A 19,491-nucleotide genomic window follows, 5' to 3' on the forward strand; every position below is an offset into this window, starting at 1 on the left:
TCGCCCAATCTCCGCGCTGGCTACGGACAATCGTAGTGAGGGACAGCATAGTAACCATTTTACAATCCCCGCGTGGGTATGCGTCATACATGATCATCACGAGGCAGGGATTTATACCCGCCCCCCCCCCCCCCCCCCTTCCCAACACTCCCCAGAAAGATTTCGACACTTCCCCCCCAAAACGATTCCACAACCCCGAGCACCCTGCCCAGGGATTTATACACCCTCCCAACACCCCCCTAGGAGGACTTCGACACCCCCCCCCCCCCCCCCCTTCGAAATTCTGGATAAGCCCCTGTCACGAGGAATCATCATCGGGGTGAGACCGTGTGGCTAGAGTGAAGACCCCCCCCCCGATCGCGTTCGACACGGACTGTGTTCCGACTCGCCTCTCGCTTGTGCTAATCTCATGTAATTACAGACCATATCAATACACAGTCGAACCGAACTCCGAGGGGACAGAAAATCTGTTCGAATTAGCCGGTTCGAACTAGCGGGGGTCCCTTTGACTGGCGGTACAGCGCATGCCACCAGTATTAGAAAATTACACCACCTTCCCGCGAGGGGAACCCTGTGGAGATGCGACGCATCTTGGGGGTTCACTTGGTGTTTCCGTTGGGTTGATTCTCTACGTGTGAGGAACGCGTATGATGTATTCTTTATTTAACACGCGGCGTAATGTTAACGATGACGTCCTTGTGGTCGCTGAAGTGTACGGGTAGTGGATGGTGAAGTAACGGGACCACCGTGCAATTTGCAGCGAAGATCAAGTCTATGCACGTGCCCGAAATCGGAACGCCGGTGCTGGAACGACCGCGGCTATGACGCAACACAATCCAACACATGAGTAAATGGAGCTTTCAATAGCTCCCCGGTACCACAACAATCCAACACAATCCACTTTAATCCAATCCAACCCAAATCCAATCCAAGCCAAGCCAATCGAATCCAATCCAATGCCCCTCGCGAGAGAGTGTTCGCTATCGGAGAGGAGAGGGGGGTGAGCGGCGGAGAGCCAGCTCGCGCGGCGAGGAGAATGAGGGAGGGGTGTGGACGGACAACAACAGCGCCGTATGGAGGGACAAGGCGTATTGCACTTCCTTCGGAGTGCATTTTCAATAATTCCGTTCTGCGAAAATTACGGCATACGCAATGGTCAGGTCGACATGCGAACCCGAAGAAGCAGGCGGCGCACTTCCGGACTACGATCCATAGTGCGAAGTTTCGCATGGTTTAGGCCTGCATCCCTGCAGTGTGGCAGCTGTCGAAGCCCGGGAGATCAGGTTTTGTTCTTCAAGGGGCGCAGAGATGGTTGGGATGCTATGCTGGTGGTGGCTTTGGGTGCGCGAGGTGTTCGCGTTTTGACACTATTATTGTGGCCGATGTTGCGGATAAACTTTTTGTAGCGTAAGCTACACTGGCCGAGGTTGAGCAGTTTCGCGTGGACCTTGGATTGGATTGGATTGGATTTGGATTAAATTGGATTGTATAGGATATCCAATCCAATTGGAGTACGGGTGTGTAGAGAATTGGGTCTGCACATTCGCCGGTCTGCGCATTCCAGAGGAGTGACGTCATAGCCGCGGCAGACGCACTGGCGCCGGCACGTGGTTTCTGGAGAGCCGTGCTGCGCATACGCGAAGAGCAGTGACAGGACTATAACAGGACTGGACTGGACTGGACTGGATTGGATTGGATTGGATTGTACTGGATTGGAAATCGTTTTAGCAGCAGGAAGCATGATGATCAGCTAATCCTAGTCAATCAGGAAACCTAAGAATAACCACCTGAGCCTTAGCTCACCCTACGCCGTCATCATCATCATCAACAGCCTATCTATGCCCACTGCAGGGCAAAGGCCTCTCCCATTATTCTCCAATTGCCTCGGTCCTGTGCCAATTTATTCCCGCAAACTTCTTGATCTCATCTGCCCATCTAACTTTCTGCCGCCCCCTGCAACGCTTGCTTTCTCTAGGGATCCACTCTGTTACCCTTAATGACCAGCGGTTATCTTGCCTTCGCATTACATGCCCTGCCCACGTCCATTTCTTCTTCTTAATTTCTACTAATATGTCTTTAACACCAGTTTGCTCCCTGACCCACTCCGCTCTCTTCTTGTCCCTTCATGTTACACCTATCATTTTCCGCTCCATTGCCCGCTGAGTCGTTCTCAATTTAAGTTGAACCCTCTTAGTGAGCCTCCAAGTTTCTGCCCCGTAGGTGAGTACTGGTAAGATTCAGCTGTCATACACTTTCTTCTTCAGCGACAATGGTAGGCTGCTATTCATTATCTGAGAATGTCTGCCATATGCACCCCACCCCATTCTGATCCTTCTAATTATCTCTGCCTCATGGTTGGGATCTGGGGTCACAACTTGGCCTAAGTAGATATATTCGCTTACCACTTCCACTGCCTCGCCACCTATCTCAAACCGCTGTGCTGTCCCGAGGTTATTGATCATTACTTTAGTTTTCTGCATATTAATTTTCAGGCCCACGGTTCTACTCTGTTCGCCCAGTGCGGAAAGCATGCTTTGCAATTCGTCCCCCGAGTTACTTAGCAAGGCAACGTCATCAGCAAATCTGAGGTTACTGAGGTATTCTCCATTAACCCTTACTCCCACCTGTTCCCAATCCAACGTTCTGAATACTTCTTGTAAACATGCTGTGAATAGCATTGGAGAGATTGTGTCTCCTTGTCTGACACCCTTTCTTATAGGTATTTTACTGCTCTCCCTATGGAGGAGGATCGTAGCTGTAGACCCATTGTAGATATCCTCTAGTATTCTTACATAATGCTCATCTACCCCCTGGTTCCGTAATTCCGTAACGAGACAGTAGTTCACAGGAGATAGACATCCCACCAGTAACGACCGAAGAAGTAAGGAAGGCTTTGAAAGAAATGAAAGGGGGCAAAGCACTTGGTGAGGATCAGATAACAGCAGACCTCTTGAAGGATGGCGGAGAAATTGTCCTTGAAAAACTGGCAAACCTGTATACGCAATGCCTAATGACCGCAATGGTACCGGAATCTTGGAAGAACGCGAACATCATCCTAATTCATAAGAAAGGCGACATGAAGGACTTGAAAAATTACAGGCCGATCAGCTTACTGTCAGTCGTCTACAAGGTATTTACCAAGGTAATCGCTAACCAAATTACTGCAACCTTAGATTTCAGTCAACCTAAAGAACAAGCAGGGTTCCGTAAAGGTTATTCAACAATGGACCATATTCACACGATCAATCAGGTGATAGAGAAGTGCGCTGAGTATACTGAACCCATATATATAGCCTTCATAGATTATGAGAAAGCATTTGACTCGGTCGACACCCCAGCAGTCATTCACCCTACGTATATCCTGGCATAGTCGAGCTAAGCCACTGCTAATTTTTTTTTACAGCGGAGTTGTTGTTAGCTAACTACCTACCCCCCCCCCCCCCACCCCCCCCCCCCCCCCGCCCTTTTATTTTCTTCTTTTGCGCCCGTAGGACGAGAAGGGCCGATCGTTCTCGCAGCTCCTGGGTCGGTGTTCTCTGCACGTGCCGTGGCTAGCCGCGCGTGTCCTCCTCTCGCGCTGCATGCACACCTGTTCGCCTCCGGCGCTACATATTTTGAAATGAGCGTATACTGTTCCTGGAAAAATGTTTCCCAGCAATGCATTCGTGTGTATACAGGTGAAGCCAACTTTGAGGAGAATGATGTAAGCTCGGCGTTTGTAAGCTGGCGTTCTCACATTGTGTGTAGCATAGTGAAGCCTTCTCACAGGGAAAAAAAAATAGGCTAAGTTTCCGCGAAGGTGACGGAAGGAGACCACCGACGACGATCGGGCCGCGAACGCCGTGCGCAAGCGCGATGGCTGTCGGGACCCCGCATACACGAGGCGGAAAAGGAAATCGCAAGACGTTCGTGTGGCTACAAAACCGCTAAACACTTCCCCGGGGCGGCGGCGCGTTTTGAGCGGGAGTTTGTGGCCAACCAATAACTCACACACAGCTCCGCTGGCCATCACCGTTCACACAGTGGAATAGCACTGAATACTTTCAAGACGTAATCCGCAATCGAGTCAACATAATTGTTTTCTGGCAACATAATAAAACAGCTGCCTATTGATGTTTACAGCTATGATTTTAGTGTCATTTTCGCCTACATTCCATTCTAAAATGTATAGGTACAAGCCCGGCACTTCTGGTGCGATGCAAAACGTTAACTAAACGTGTTGATATGCTACGCCCCACCTCTAAACCGACTTAAAAGATAACAAGCTACCCTTATTTACAAAAATAATGCCCAGAATCGATGTAAGAGAACATTTCACACCAACAAAAATACGAGTACTAAGAAAAAAAAAGTAGCGTTGCTGGGGCTCGAGTGTTCCAAAACCAACGGCAGAACAGAGGAGTTCTTTAAGCAGCTGCATAAAAGAATCAAAGGAGTCTTCCCAGCGAACCAGTAGGTGGCTCTGCTACGCACAGGAAATGGCGGTCTTGTATCCACAAGGGAACGGAGGCATCTTTCGTTACCCCAGCGATAGTCATAAAAAAACCATGCACCCTTCTGTCTAACAACCACGATGTTTTTTTTTTTATTATTATTACATGGGATAATACGCTCAGACGTGACAGTACGAGGAATACATAGTCAACCAAAAAAAAGAATACAATGAAGTTAGGAGAAGCACAAATACATCACAATTCAGGCAAGCACACACAAGCGTTCAAAAGAGGGAACCAGTGAGGTGGTTGGTCAAGCAAATTAAACACATTATGTATAAATGTCACAGTTTCCCGGAAATATGACTTTGTTGATCTTTGTGACTCAGCATGCCTATCACACAAGCAACATCTCCACAGACAAACCAATCAACACAAACATGTCATAAGGCGGCTCACCAGGGTAGTCGAATGTCAAAAATCGGATAGAGAAAGGCGTAATATTTATGTCTTTTCTGAGCGTTCGCTGTAAAATGTCCCAGAAAAAGACAGCATCTCTGCAATCTACAAAACAGTGATCAATTGTCCCTGGTCGAGAAGAGAGCCGACAGTCTGCCGACCAAGCTAAAAACAGACCCCGGTCTTTCATCCAAGTTTTAACAGGGAGCTGTAATTTAAATTTGTAATTTAAAGAAAAATGTTTCAACACCTAACGGAACACACATCTTACACACTCTACTGAGGACATCCTGGTACGGACACTGGAGGTACGGTACACGATATAAAGGTATAGGGAAAAGCCCAGAAACCAGGGCATCAGAAATAGACTCGCGCGAAGCGGTAAATATGTACTCAAGGCTAAACCGATCCTGTAAAAGAGAAACGTGTCAACCACTTCTTTGAGGAAACCCCTTCCACAGACAGCGAAGACACCACAATATCGAAAAAAAAACGTGCAAGACGTGCTTGCACTGCAGCTTTCAAAAAAGGATGTTGAACATGTCGAAAGCAGAATAAACGAGAAACAAGCTGCCAAACAAAAAGATGAACAAGCCCAAGCACCCCTCGCACAACCGGAAGAAAAAGGTTATCGCGACGCAGTGGCTCACTACGGGAACACCAAATGAATGTTGCAAAAATCCGGTGAAAAGCCTGTATCCTGAGTCGAGAGCAATGTAACACCTGTAGGACATACAGAAGTCGGGTCACAAGAAACGTGTTACACGCCCGAGCACGAGAAAAGACGGACAGCTTCCGTCCCCGCCAGTGATTTACTTGGCGCTGTACCTTCACTACCTGCTCAGACCAATGCGAGTCAGTATTGCGAAACTGCGAGAGGGGTTCTCCTAAATACATTAGGTCACTATTACAATTGATTCCGGCGAAGCAATCGGGTGTCCTTTCACATTCTCCCAACCAAAATCCACAGCTTTTCTCGAAATTCAGGGCCGCACCTGAAACCTCAAAAATCCTTGTGTAATGGCAAGAGCATTCTCCACGCTTGCCTTGTCAGTACAAAATAAAGCGACTTCATCGGCATATGCTAAGATTTTCACTTCGAAGGACGGTACCGTAAACCCTCTAACACTTATGTCCTCTATTATACGCATACATAATGGTTCCAGGTATAAGCAAAACAGGAGTGGCGATAAAGGGCACCCTTGACAAACCGATGAAAGAAGGTGAATTAATTGGGTTAGTCGATTGTTGACTATCCCTCTTGTCGAGCCATTGGCATAACATAATTGAATACCTTCGGCAAGCAAAGATCCTGCGTTCACATGTTGTAGAGCACGAAACAGGAATTGGTGACTGACACGATAGAATGCCTTTGAGCCCAAGTAGCCTTACAACTAGATACGACCACGATGGTTGAACGCGAAGCTTTCTCGTGACGGATTCTTTGGTTTTCGTCTGAGTTCGGACAGAGTTTCGAACATGTCGAAATGGAGCAATCGGATAGACGCTGGCTTCATAACGCGAGGGACCTAGGGTCGATTCCGGCCAATCAGAAGCGTTGTTGTTTTTTTTTCTTTCACTTCACCCACGATCATTCATCATGGCCAGACAAAGTTGCCTTTCCTGCAGGGCGTGTTCGCGTTACAGACGCTATCGGTGGGAACACTAAAGCTTCGCTTTAATACCTCCTCCACAATACGGATACCTGCTGATGGGGACTGTCAACGACGATGGCAGCTGCCGTTACCATCATCGGAAACAGTTGACACGATGCCCCCCGGAGTGCGTAGCCACAATCATCATCATCTTTATCAGAATTATCCCCACCAGAGTCCGCCCCAAGGTCGGATGGAATTGAGTTTTGCCAGTAGTGTTTTACGCGCACAATAAGCACTCCAGCTGCTGTGTTATTGACGAGACGGATCGAGGCTGCAGCTCATAGCAAGGTTTTTCTCGGCCTCGTAGCCCTCGACACACCGGCAAACCACATCGCCATCGCGCTCGCGGGGGCCAGAACATTCATAATCAGAGTCCCGATAACTGGTCAAATTTTAAATATTATTCGGCTATTTTCCGCCGAACAATCTCTACGGCCAAGCAACTGCATCATTCGCATTGTTTCTCGGCGCTTTCAGATACAAAAAACAGACGTGCTCTCTTTGCTTTCTTGCGTAACCGCAAGAGTCTAGACAATCGCAGTAACGATGTTTCAGTCGTGGAAACGTCTGATGAAATCGTGAATTCGATCGAAAAGGTCGCCCAGGACTTACAAATCAGGTTCTCATCTACACTATCACCAATTGTCGTAGAAAGTATACCAGTTGTAGACTTCTCCCCTGTCACGATGGGAGAGATGGGGGTTGTTGTTATGCGGCTGCCGGGAGCCTCCCCGGGGCCAGATGGGGTTTCTACTCCCGCGATAAAACTTTTGTTTGAGGAATCTCCTGACGATCTATTGAATATTATAAATACTTAATCGGAAAAATAATGGATTCCTGCAGATTGGAAAATCGCAAAAATTGTCCCCCTTCTAAAGAACCCCAGCCTAGGTGTTATTCCGGACAATATTCGACCAATTGCACTAACTAGCAACCTAGGTAAATTGACAGAGAGAATTTTGTATGGCCGATTAGTCCAGTTTTTGTCCAGTAAAAATATTCCGAGTCCGCATCAAATTGGCTTCCGTCCGGGATGCTCCATTTGGTCCGCCCATGTTGACCTGGAGAGCCGTATTCAGTTTGCGCGCAGAAACAAATAGGTATGCGCACTCGTCACACTGGATGTTGCTAAAGCGTATGACAGCGTGGAATACAGCGTACTGCTAGCCAAACTTAAAGAATGTGGGGTACCCAAGTACATTCTTTCATGGATCCAACAATTTTTAATTGGACGCAAGTTCTCTTGTTCAAAAAATGGCTTTAAATCATCGACTTTATATCAGACAAGGGGCGTCCCCCAAGGCTCGGTGCTTTCGCCCATCCTATTTAATGTACTAATGAGTTCAATTCCAATAAAACAGGAAGTCTGTACTTATGTTTACGCTGACGACATAGCCTTTTTCTCTGCTGCCCAGGACATTCATGTTGTTTATCAAATGCTACAAGCATATTTGTTTTCCTTCGAAAGGTGGTTAACATACATAAATTTGAAACTTAACGTCAATAAGTGCGCTGTTATTGTTTTTCCGGGATCTGCTCCGGTTACCCTCTGCCTGACGTATCGGGAGGCGACTATTCCTCAGGTGGCGTCTTTGAAGTATTTGGGTGTAATATATGATCAGACAATGGATTGGCGCCCTCATATAAACCATATTGCGACCAAAGGGGAACGGCACTTGGACTGTTGCGGAGACTCAGCAATAGGAGTTTTGGAATGAGAAGGGACACTTTACTTTTTATTTACAGGGGGTACATGCGTCCCAATTTAGAGTTTGGCTGCGCCCTCTTTTCCGGTTCACCAGATTACAAACTCAGAAAGCTGATTATGTTGGAGCATCGTGCACTGAGATTGTGCCTCGGCCTCCCAAGGTGCGTGGCCAATAACATCTTGTATTTGGAGGCCCGCATTCCGTGCCTGGAGTCTCGGTTTCGGCTACTAACAGCACTGACGGTTATGAGGATTTTTGAATCTCCACAAAGCAGATATTTTTCATTGATGGCTGCTCAGCCAGAACTCTTTTTCAGCTCTTGGTGGCCTCGGTACATTCGACCACAGTGTGTTTATGCCCAGACGTTACTCTCACCATTGAGTATCAATATTCCCACAGTACTGACAATGCCCTGTGACGTTCCTCCTGCGCCTTTAACTTTCCATAATATTTTCCCCAGTAACGCTAAAATGCTTACGTCGCGATTTTAAACAGGAATACTCAACGACCATTTGGCAAGCTTTAAGGATTATGCAATAGTTGCAACAGATGCATCCCAGCGTGAGGAGCGAGCAGGTGTGGGAATTTTTAGTCCACACCTTAACTGGTCAGTCTCGCTGCGTTTACCTGATTTCACACCAATATTTCAAGCCGAATTCCTAGCGATAGTTCTGGCCTTAAAAGACGTACCCCCGCATCACTATAACGTAGGAATAATTACTGACTCCTTATCGATTTCTTCTGCTTTGTCTTCATCCGAAAATTCCGCTCTTATTCGTACATTCAACTCCCTTGTGCCTTCCCATTTGCGGACATCTGCCTCATTTGGGTTCCAGGTCACAAAGGGTTACAGCTTAATGAACAGGCGGATTCCTTGGCGCGATCGTCGTTTGATGGCCCTCCAGTTGACCTATGCTCTATTCCCTTCATTGTAGCAGGAGCAAGGTTTCGTACCTACCAACGCCTAGCAAGAGTGCAGGAAGGAATCATCACTAATTTTGAAGATTATGTCCATTTAAAACATAATTGGAATACCCGTTTTTGTGAATCTCGACAATGTGAGGTCACATTAACTACCTTCAGATGTCGAATCCCCCAACTCAACTTTTATATGCACCGGGCTGGTCTAGCCTCATCTTCACTGCGGTGATCAGGAGACTTTAGAGCACTTTCTATTGCATTGCCGCGGTTTTTCAATGATGAGGCAACGTCATCTTGCCACGCCATTGCGACGAATTGGCCTGCCTATTTCCATGCCCGTTCTACTATCTTTTGGGGCCACATCACTGGGATATTGTCACCGAGGGGTGGCTGCAGCCATTCATGCATACGTTTCCGAGACCAGGCGCCTGCCCTGTTAGCTTTGATTCTGGCATGTAGTTTTTCCGGTCCAAAAAGCGCAGTTGTTCTAATCAAAAAGCCACGTAAAACTTTCAACCAATACCACTTTTTTTCTTTCTGCGTATAAATAGAGAGGTGTATTAGTTTCCGGTTTTTTAAGCGGGCGCATTAGCCCTTCTCACGCCCGATTCCTGGCCAATCCCCCACGTGGGTATGATCCAAGTCGCCAGGAACAACAACAACAACAACAACAACACCGCAGCCCAGACACGTATGGACATAGCTCATTTTTCTTCCTGAATCTACTTTCATATTATACGTATTTAAAAAATTCTGTTGGGTATTTCCTTTTCTAAATTTTGGGATCTAAAATAATAAAGGTCACATCCTCATTAGGCACAAAACTTCTTGGCCAATCCCCCGCGTGGGTAGGTGCCATGGTGGGAGGCAACCAACCAACCAACCAACACCTGGCATTTGTCGAACTGAACGTTTTCGACGTTCCTGGACGACTTGGTTGGTGTGTAACGGTTCCAGGTAAGGAAATGCTAGCTTAGAAACTGAGGCAGCTCGACCTGAGCTTTGACTCGTGCTCGCAGGACGGACGACAAGCGCTTGAGAACTACGCTCTCCTGCAGAGGCGATGGCTAGCCGGAAGGATGCCGGTACGGCGCATAGAGCGGCTAAACTGCCACCGTCTTTACCGATGGAGGCCATGTCACCACTAGCGGGACCTACGTCCCCGTCGAGTCCTCTACCACCACATCCGCCAAAGGGTCCGCCGCCAGGTTCGCCCCCGGGTCCGGCCCCGGGTCCGCCGCCGGGTCCACCGCCGGGTTCGCCGCCGGGTTTGCCGCCGGGTTTGCCGCGGGGTGCGCCACCGGGTTCGCCCCTGGGTCCGCTGCCGGGTCCACTTCCGGTTACGCAGCCGGGTGCGCAGCCGGGTGCGCAGCCGGGTCCGGTGCCAGCTCCGCCGCATAGTCCGCCGAGAGGTCCGCCGACGGGTCCGCCACAGAGTCCGCCGCCGGATCCGCCGCCGAGACCGTTGCCGGATCCGCCGCCGAGACCGCTGCCGGACCCGCCGCAGAGACTACCACCCGGTCCCCCGCAGAGACCGCCACCCGGTCCGCCGCAGAAACCGCCACCTGGCCCTCCGCAGAGTCTGCCGCCCGGACCGCCACCGGGTCCGCCGCCACCGCACCCGCCACCCCGTGCCTTAGCGGGATCGTCGAAGGGTCTGCCGCCGCAGCCGGCACCGGGTGGCCCACAGGCGGGTCCATCCCAGGGTCGTTTCGGCGGCGGCTCGCATCACGGCGAAACGCCTCATCCAAAGAGCGGCGGCGGGTCGAGGCGGATCCAGCTGAACCGCGACTTCTGTCGGACGCTGCCGGGAGTGATGGGAATCTTTGAGATGCTCTGCTCAGGCGCCATCGTGACGGCACTCAGCCTGCGAGGCTTCATTTTCGACGTGTACTTCTTCCTCTGCAACCTGGGCTTCACGTACGCGCTCTTGGGCGCCATTATTTTCCTGAACGGACTGCTAGGCTCTCCTAGCGGCCGCAACCTGCCACTGCTGCTGGACGTGCAGTACTACGGTCTGGGCTTCATCATGTTCCTGGCCGCCGGAATTGCCGGTCTGGTGAAGTCGCAGCGCGACGCATTCGCCATCGCAGTTAGCACAATAGCTGTGCTGGTGGCCATCGCGCTTTTCATGCACGTCCTGTACGCGCTGCGAAACCCCTGAGCACCCAGCCACGTGGGGACCGTTACGAACGATACAGGCCAACTGCTCCGGCCACTGAAGAGCCTCCGCTGCGGCATACGCACTGGGGAGAATTTGTTTGTAAAATCACTAGATTAAAGTTAGGATGCATAGAAACCTGATTTACGCGTTACGCTGTGCACGAGTATGCGGCAGTCACTTAAATGAGCCATGAAGAGAAAACAAAAGTTTGTTTTATTCGAAAGATTAGGTGTTTCATAGTACCCCAAGCGCTTTCCCGGAAGCAAATGATGCTTTATTCACTGAGAAATAAGGCAATTTAAGCCAAAATTTTAAATCTCCCGCTAAAATTGCACATTTCGTCACGTGAACAATGGCGTCACATGAGCCGGTCCATGAAACAGATACTTAGTATGTCGACTCCATATAGCACCCACACGCGGGAGTCGACCGAGACGGCGGCCATTTTAAAAATACTAGTAAAACCTAGTGCACCCGCAGCCCTAGTCATGGAATCGCCTGATCCAGAGAACAAAACTCTCGCCGAGGAGCTCGGGCTTGCATTTAACAACCTCACACCACTTGAACGCTCAATGCTTCCAAGTGCACGAGCGGCAAGAGTTGTGGGATACGCGGTGGACGGGAAAGCGACCATTCCGCGATAGCCACAACAGACGAACGCCCAGCCGTCGGCACCGCTGCCTCGTCAGCCCCGTCGCGACGGACGAATACAGACTGGTACGTATGTGCCGTATTTTCAATTTCAGTAGCAGTATCGCTTATGCCAGTTGGCTGGTGTCGTGTATGGAAAGCCGTTCGCTCGAGCTCTCTGCTCCGACCAGAAAGATTCGAGCGTCAATGCGCGGTGTGTACGGCAATTTTTTCCCCCAAGGTCAGAGCGCTTTGACGAAGTCGGCGAATCGCTTATGCCAGTTGGCCGGTGTCGTGTATGGAAAGCCGTTCGCTCGAGCTCTCTGCTCCGACCAGAAAGATTCGAGCGTCAATGCGCGGTGTGTACGGCAATTTTTTTCCCCAAGGTCAGAGCGCTTTGACGAAGTCGGCGAAGAGCGCCAGCATGTCCGGGTCCCTGCCGTAATCACTTCCTCGGAAATGAAGCGAGCACACTCGTACTTCCTTTAGCTCTCTTTCTCCTCCGTTTGCAAAGTTCACAAAACGTAGCCACTTGCTTTGCCGAGGTTCGTCGTTGGGCAGCACATGAAAGGAGATCTCACCGGCGGGGATTTCGCACTCCCTCGACGATTGGCCCGTACTACATGGGCATTTCAAAACACAGCAACGAAATTTCATTGTAAAGTACTCGAACAAACTGAAGTTTTCAGTGGTTGTAAATTGTAAACGAGCTCGTAACGATAGCAGCAAGCCAACACGACCTCCATACCGAAACCTGTGCGACGAGTGGCACTATCTCGTTGCTGCTCTGTGTTCCTTACTCCCCTTGTTTCTATTTTTACCTTTGCTGGTTGGCGATATTACGGCCAACCTCCTGTGAAGGGATTGCGATACCAAGCAAGGTCGCGGCTGTGCGTGCTGGGACGGTTCGTTGGCCCCGAAGAGCCTTGAACCCAAAAATTCGTCTGCGCGACGGTGGCAACGGCGAGATGTCGAGCTCGGCCAACGGTAGTTTCGTACGCATTGGCATACACGCTTGCGTGTTCGTTCGGAACTTCAACCGTTTACCGTACTTACCCGATTCTAACGCGCCCCCGATTCTAACGCGCACCCGATTTTCCTGGCAAAAAACCAAAAAAACTTGCACCTCCGATTGTAACGCGCACGGAACTTTATAACCCAGACAAACGAATGCGGGAGAAATGGGCGATTTATTTCCTGAAGTAATCTCACTCATCTCACTCCTCGTCGCTTTCCGCTGACCACATCTCGTCCTCTGTGCCGCCAAGAGCGTTCGCGATGCCACACTTCTGAACGAACGTTCAAACATGGTCGATGGGATCATGGCCCACGCCTCGCACGCCCACCCCGCGAGCTTCTCCACAGCCGCACGCTTCAGCCGACCGCTCGTTTTGAACGCGTGAGAGCCGCTGCTGCCATTGCTGTTATCAAGTGCGCAAGTGGAACGATTTGACGATTTGTGTGAACGCCGATAGAAAACCATAGGCGCGTATGCTTCCTCCGTTCGAAAAATTGTTGCTAAACATGGAGGAAGTCTTCCTCCATGTTGCTAAAGGCTTTGGCGCCATCTTGAGATGGCGATGGCGATGGGTGGGACGAAATTTCCGCTGTTTCGGCAGTTTCGGTTTCGTATCCGATTCTAACGCGCATGCGATTTTTCGGCCTGTTTTTCCGGAAAAAAGGTGCGCGTTAGAATCGGGTAATTACGGTACTCCACCGTTCTTTGTCATAAAAAGAATGTGCAGTATGTTTCACGGGCATTTAGCTCGCTATGCAAACTGTAAGCCCTGCCTAACATGCGTTTGCTTTTGCCGGCCTCCGCCAATCGCAGAGCATTCTCAAGTGACATCATAGGTTCTGTTGCGAAAAATGAGCTGGTGGGTCGCATGGTCATTTCCTTTTTTCCTAATTATGTAGCTTATTTGAGCGAAGTTTGCGTTATAAGTGGTGTCGTTATGGTTCTAACGAGGCAATCTTTCGAATGAACCAAACTTGTGTTTTCTCTTCATGGCTCCTTTAAAGGGACACAAGTTGGTCTAGATCGATATATTAACACGCCGGGAAAACTGGTTTAGTATTCTTGCGTGCACTATTCCTCAACTGCGGTAGAAAATGGCGAAAACTTAAAGACAGCTACCTCAGCCACGTGCCATTCCGCGCAAGTTACACTAAAACTACTGAAAAAAAAAAAACACGCTACAATTTACACCGCAAAAAGCATGCGGAAATTTACAGAAACGTAAGTGGGAGCTTTCATAGGGCTACGTTTGAGTTTCGACTCAGAAGAGCAACCAAAAAACTAAATGATATGAGAGCCGAGGCGGTCTGTAACGCTGCGACACGGAACGCCAGTACGGTGGTTTTGGTTTCGTTGAGATGTTCGACTGCTCGGCCAGATCACATCTTCGCTTTTATTTTTCCCCAACTGACTGCTTACGCCATAATTTAAACATCTATTGAACGGTAATTTCTTTGGCTACAGTAAGTTTAATGCAAGGTGACCATTCACTAGCACCCCCTCCAACAAAGCGCGAAATGGGCAGCGTCAGTCCTGCAGAGACTTTGGGGCATTCGCGATAATCGCTACGTGGATGGCGCGGTCGCCAGGCACATCGGTGGAAGGAATAACCGGTATCGCCAATTTGAAGCGAGTCAATGGAGTGAGGAAGAGCATCATCGCGCAAACATTTTGCCTAAAGCTCTGAAAGGATGGAAGTGTACTTGACAAACGTACGTGTGCGCTTCCAGTCGGACGACCAGATCGTGCATCACAAGAGTGCCCATGAAACTAGCATTTATTGCCGCCCCATTCCCTGACCAGTGCTTCTTTCCTTCTGGCATGGGAGGTGTATACACAAAATAGCTGCATGCGGGGTGCGATTTTGCCTGTGGTGCTACCGGAGCGTGATGAATCGAGCCTGTGCGCGCGAGCAATCGGTGTGTCATACACGGCAGCAAACCTTCACGGGATGCGAAAACCATTGCCTGCTCTTGCACAATGAAGCAACAAACCTTATCCCAAAACCTAGGGAGAAAGCAATTGCGGGCCGGAGTAGTGAAGTACGCGGAAGTGCGGGCGAGCACGGCTGATAGGCAAGTTGTACTCACTGGCCATACATTGCTATGCCGCCCCGCTGCTCGCTCGCATCAGGCTTACGTGACAAAAACTGCAGTCATGTGTGTAATGGAATCGCTGCGAATGAAATGTGGAATCGAAATGCTTCGCTTAATTTGCGATTCCCATACAATTAAAAGACACTTCTCATCTTTCGCCGCCCAATACACGCCGCTGTGGGGAGGCGATACTGAACTCATTCGTCGTCTTCAGCGTTCTTTTAAAGTTCGCGCATGCGCTGCGCACGTGACAGGTGCTGATGCGAAGCAGCCCGACCCAGGTTAACGGGTCAGCAGGGTATGCAGGCGCACACTGGCACGTAACACAAGGAGAAACGAGAGGGCTGGCATGACAGCAGGTGGGGCTGTGGCTGCGATGCGAAGAAGTGAGACTCAAGAGTCCCAGCCGCGCCGAGAGGCGTGTTGACATTCGTGGCGCGGAGTCGGGGCGACCGTTATTTGGGCGCACCATTCATTGTGGCGCACGCGCTGCAGCCGGGGCCGCTGAATGGGGGGAGGGGGGGCTTGAGCTGCCGAGATACGCGCGGCTGGCGTCAAGCAGGGCCGACATACAAACCGGGACCATTTCTCAAGTGCGACGGAGGCACGAGCCGCAGAGGCGATTCGGAAAACGAAATTTGCCCGCTCGATTCAGGCGTCTAAGCGTAACGGCCCCGGATCGATATGCGCTCACTGGTCTCAAGCACCACACGGGGGCAACGAAACCGAATGCGGGTCTCCGTGATTCGGCAGCTTGCGCTGTTTCTCGCCGGCCCTTTTTCTCTCAATTTGCCAGCGTTCGGACGTATGCATCCGCGGCCTCATGATATTCCGCCCGCGACAAAAAAACACGGAGACCGCGGTCGACCGTTCGACGCCGCCGCCTTCACGCAAAACAATTTGTCATGTCTCGAGAATTGTAGTCAGAAGAAGGTGCAAAATGTGGGAGAGGGGAAAAGAAAAATGACAGGAAATTTCGGTGCGGGCGCGTACGCACAGCCAAAGCCGCCGCAATCTGCCTCGAGAATAGGCCGGGTCGAAGCTAAATGTTGCCCTAAACGGCGAGTGAGCTGACATGGGGCATCACGAGCCGCGCATGCACTTTCCGGTCACAAACCGTGTTATCGAGGCGAAAAGAATTGATCCCTGTGAGAAACGCTCGAGAAATGCGAATCGCGTGTGGTTTTCACACACCTGAGGTTCACCCTCCACGGTTCGCCCTCCGGGAAGTGACCACAAGAGCATGACGAGGCGCCGCGACTACTACCGCTCTGTAGAATGCCTCATAGGTTATTTATTCTAATCAAAGCTGGTGGCGTTATAACAAAGTTTGCAAAACTTTTATCCTACCTGACAAGCTGGTGCAATTCTGGAAATTCGCACTGCAACCCGCTTTATCACAGTTTCCCGAAACCCGTGAGCCATGGATGAAGCGTCGTCACTGTACTCTTAAAATTCCCGTTGCGTATCGTTTGTTGCAAATGAATGAGACAAAACACGTCCCTATTGTCGCGCTAACATGGTATAGTGTGTTTATTTAATGCGAGTTGTACAGTACGTGTACGCAAGTTGCGCGATAGTGCTTCGGTGACCTGAGATAGAGCTGCCTGGGGCAACTACAGGCCCATTCCTTCCATGGAAGCCCATACGTTTGAAAGTACCGAACGGCACTTTTACAAGTAATCATATTATACATTTGTGACACTAGACGTCGCTGTACGGTCGTCTTAGCGGTCAAGCGGGGCATACGTTGCTTACAACTGCGTGGATAAGAATGCCAGCTACAGCCGCCTCCCAAGATACACCCATCCCATGGATGCCCGTGCGACAGATAAAAAGCAGCGAACCACCGAGTACTGTCAAACGGTTTTGTAACCTAATCGTAAACTTGCCAATTAGAGGGACGCGAAATACAGCTACTTCCCAGAATCGTCGTAGCGGAAAACAACTTGGTACAACTTGTGTTGGTATATATAACTAATACCAACTAATAACTAATAGTATATATATCTGGGTATAAACAAGGCCTACATGCATTCCGAAAGGATTTCACCCCTAGCTTTGCAAAGTACGCAACGGACATTTGCGGGCTGCCGAGACATTGCTTCCGAATAGCGTTAGGGCACCACATCGGTCAAGCAACAGCTATACCCGCATTATTTCAGCGGCGGCTAATGCAAATACAGTCAAATCTCGTTACTACGAACACCACATTAACGAATTTTTACATTTACGAACATTTTCAAAATCCCCGCCAGATTGCCTATATTATTAATGTAAAAACATTTCGCAACTACGAATTTCAGTATAGTGCAGATTTCAGAATACCGCACGTAATTTATTTTTTCTTTACAGCCGAGGAACGTCACTATTACGAATTCGAGTAAAGTAACAGTGCCGCAACTCTCGCGTGAAACAGGAACCACCGTTTCTGTGTCTGTTCCCCAAGTGGAGTAGCCATCATCATCATCATGTTCAGTGAGGATTGCTTGCGCCCCCACAAAGCTGTAGTTTAATATGCAGTAGCCTAGCCAGCCTAGCCGCCTCTGACCCTTTTCTTTCTCGTTGCTTTGGGTGTCAGTCGACGACCGGTTAGTGGTTACACACAAAACACAAGTTAGCCTGAATGGGAGTTTCTTGGCTGGGATACGTCTTTTAAACTCCTCACGACAGGCGGCCTGCTCCCACGTGTGGTAGTATGATGGTGGAAAAACTGCCAGTTTACACCGGGGGCCACAAGCCGTCGTAAATAAGCGCATTTACCACGGTTGTACCTCTTCACAAAAGGCAGTATCTGGCTGTGATTACTGCGTTTGTCCTAATGGGAGTATTAAAAACTCCCACGCCACCTCCATTTCCTTCTCCTCCTCCTTCACCCCTTCCTCCTCTACGCGTCCTTACAAAATGGCTGCCAGTTGGTGTCGTGTGTCGTGTGAGCTCCAGCGTCCCCGAACATTTATTGCCAGTGTGAACTTGCGGCCGGACGAACGGATGTGAAGTGCTTCTCAACAACCGAAGCTCGTTGCGAACATTGTGGAACCAGCCTGGACTGACGTGCGACGGACTGCAACGTCGCCTCCGAGTCACCGACCTTCGAGCCGACGGAATACGCCAGCGAGCCGACGCGAGGCCTAAATTCAGTGATCGCTGAGAGTGGCTCGTTAAAAACAACGCGGTTGTGCCTCTGTGAGGTGGTTGAAGGTAAGATTTTCACGTTTTTTATTGTACGCAACATTTTGGGAGACTTGTGCCCCTTCTAGCGTCAAATAAACTCAACGTGTTTCCCGCGCCACTGCACGGGCGATTCTCCGCCACTCTAGGTGAGCGTTGTGCTTGAAAGACGGCACCATGCCCGGAACGTCATTGGGGAGGCCGAACGGTGTGAACGCAATGCGTATTTGCGCGGGTCTCGAGCAGAACACTCACTCATTCACACTTGCAAGCAGAATGAAAACTGTCCGAACTCTGGACGGCTGTTAGGTGTTTTTGTTAGGCTGTGTCTGTGGCTTACTGGCAAGCGAGGGTGAAGTTGGCCGGTCAAACGTCGCAGGGCGGCCGCTTTTCCTGAGAAGTAGGTGTGGTGCCAGCCGCGCCTGCTACGAGGAGGGTGACTGCCGCGTGCCGCCGGCGATTAATTGCATTCACTGGAAAGGGAGAAGGTCGGGGCCCCGTGGGAGCTCTCCGTACGCTAGGCGCGTGTAACTATAACCAGCAAACGCCATTCGAGGGAGCATTCTGTAGAGTCGACAGACGACTGCTTATTTTATTTTTTTTTTTTTTTGAAGGGGGGCACGCGCAGGTGTCACAACGACCGAAATTTTTCCTTAACTTTTGGTGAGGGGAGAGAGGGGCAGTGCGGGGGGTAAAACCTGAAGCTCGTTCCCAGAACACTACACGCAAGGAAAAGAGGGAAAGGAAGCATTTTGAGAAGTTGGTCGCCACAAGGGTCGCGCACCTTTTTGAACAGCAGAACACTTCGTTTTGACGAACTAGTGAGCGCGCAGGTGTCTCGGACAGAAGTGCAATTTTGCGTAGCTTTAAACAAAGATTCAGACATTCGGAAAGTTGGACACAAGAGTGACAAGTGCAGCGTCTTTACAGTGCCGTTTCTTTTTTTTTTTTTTTCAGGTCAGATGCCCAATATGCCTCTGTATTTGTTCCCGCAGATTTAAAGCGTTTTGCTATCCCTCTGATGAATGTGCTGCTGTGGCTTCCAGGGGAATTCGCGAGGGGGTGCGGCAACGTCAGCGTTTGGGAGGCTGGTGCAAGCAAACAGCGCATCGACGACATGCTGACCTCATTGTTTGCAAATGGCTTAAATTTGTTTCGTTGAGGAGTGTTGTAGTAGATAAAGCTCTTAAGATACCTTGTGTTCTCGATGTAGGTGTTTTGTTGATTCTGTG

General features: G+C 49.9%; 1 protein-coding gene across 1 annotated transcript in view; it reads right to left on the bottom strand.

The window, feature by feature from the left end:
* Positions 1–19,491, bottom strand: part of LOC144161161 (CD109 antigen-like) — a 181,980-nt gene that overhangs the window by 119,782 nt on the left and 42,707 nt on the right. The gene's annotated exons all lie outside the window — the stretch shown is intronic.

Source organism: Haemaphysalis longicornis, unplaced genomic scaffold (assembly GCF_048455015.1).
Source record: "Haemaphysalis longicornis isolate Haplotype H1 unplaced genomic scaffold, Haemaphysalis longicornis Haplotype H1 scaffold_1, whole genome shotgun sequence".
In the NCBI taxonomy this organism is placed as follows: domain Eukaryota; kingdom Metazoa; phylum Arthropoda; class Arachnida; order Ixodida; family Ixodidae; genus Haemaphysalis; species Haemaphysalis longicornis.